A 1,330-nucleotide genomic window follows, 5' to 3' on the forward strand; every position below is an offset into this window, starting at 1 on the left:
AGCTTTTTAARACTACATGGCCAGCCTGGTAAGTTTGTATATAGGGACAACAATGTGGGGAGGGAGAAGGGGCTTACAGGAGAATAACGGATTGTCTTAATMTTGTCCCCAGGTGCAACACTCCATCAAACTTCTCCCTCCTTCCGTTCTCTCCTTCTCCTCCTTCCTCCATRTGTTCCAGCTCTCTAAAGTGCAAAGTCCTGCTGAAGCCCCTGCAGGAAAACGGGAACAAGCATCAGTTCAGTTGGTCCCTTCTTGTTTCAGTGTCTTTTCTTCTGTGCGGTGCCGAAATACGACCCCGCTAAAGGCCTTGCAGTAGGGCTGTGTTAAACTCGGTAACCAGGAAGTCAATGTGGTCCTTCTCTTTAGTCTTGAAGGCCTCAGCGATGACGCGAGCAGCGTCCCGGTGCTCTCTACCCCTCAGGGAGACCCCATTCACCTCCAGAATCACCTGTCCCACCTTCAGCTGCCCACAACTGTGTGCCGAGCCCCCCTTCTATGAGAGAGAGAGAGAGAGAGAGAGAGAGATCAAATAATCCCTTTCTGTAGACAGGACGTGTTCTTGATAGAGAGAAGAGACAGAAGATACGAAGGGAAAAGAAAAGAGGAGAGCATTGTTTTGGATTCAAGGAAAGTTAGAGGTAAAGGTAGAGGTAGACGTAGAGGTAAAGGTAGTGGTATGCTAAAGGTAAAATGTAGGTACGTGGTAAAAGGTGTGGTTAGACCGGTAGAAAGTAGAAGTAGAGGTAGTGTTTGATGATAGAGGTAGACGTAGAAGGTAGCTGTTAGTGGTAGAGATAAAGGTAAAGGTAGTGTTAGTGGTAGAGTAAAGATAAAGGTAGAGGTAGTGTTTAGTGGTAGAGTAAAGTAAAGGTAGTGTTAGTGTAGGAGGTAGAGGTAAAAGGTAAAGGTAAGTGTTAGAGGTAGAGGTAGTGTTAGTGGGTAGAGGTAGTGGTAGAGTAAAGAAAGGTAGAGGTAGTGGTAAGTGGTAGAGGTAAAGGTAAAGGTAGTGTTAGTGGTAGAGGTAGAGGTAGAGGTAGAGGTAAAGGTAAGTGTTTAGTGGTAGAGGTAGAGGTAGACGGTAGAGGTAGTGGTAGAGGTAAAGATAAAGGCTAGAGGTAGTGGTGAGTAAGGTAAAGGTAGGGTAGAGGTAAAGGTAAAGGTAAGGTAGTGTTAGTGTAGAGGGTAAAGTAAGAGGTAGAGGTAGAGGTAGAGGTAGAGGTAAAGGTAGTGTTAGTGGTAGAGGTAAAGGTAAGTAGAGGTAGTGTAGGTACATAGAGAGTTACGGTCGAGGGGTAAGTGGTTACAGAGGTACCCCCCACCCCCGCCG

At 46.3% G+C, this 1,330-nt stretch overlaps 1 pseudogene; it reads right to left on the reverse strand.

Moving 5' to 3' along the window:
* Window positions 1-301: 301 nt before the first annotated feature.
* LOC111957581 (whirlin-like) overlaps window positions 302-1,330 on the reverse strand; it is a 125,627-nt pseudogene continuing 124,598 nt past the window's right edge.

Source organism: Salvelinus sp. IW2-2015, linkage group LG33 (genome assembly GCF_002910315.2).
Source record: "Salvelinus sp. IW2-2015 linkage group LG33, ASM291031v2, whole genome shotgun sequence".
Lineage (NCBI taxonomy): Eukaryota > Metazoa > Chordata > Actinopteri > Salmoniformes > Salmonidae > Salvelinus > Salvelinus sp. IW2-2015.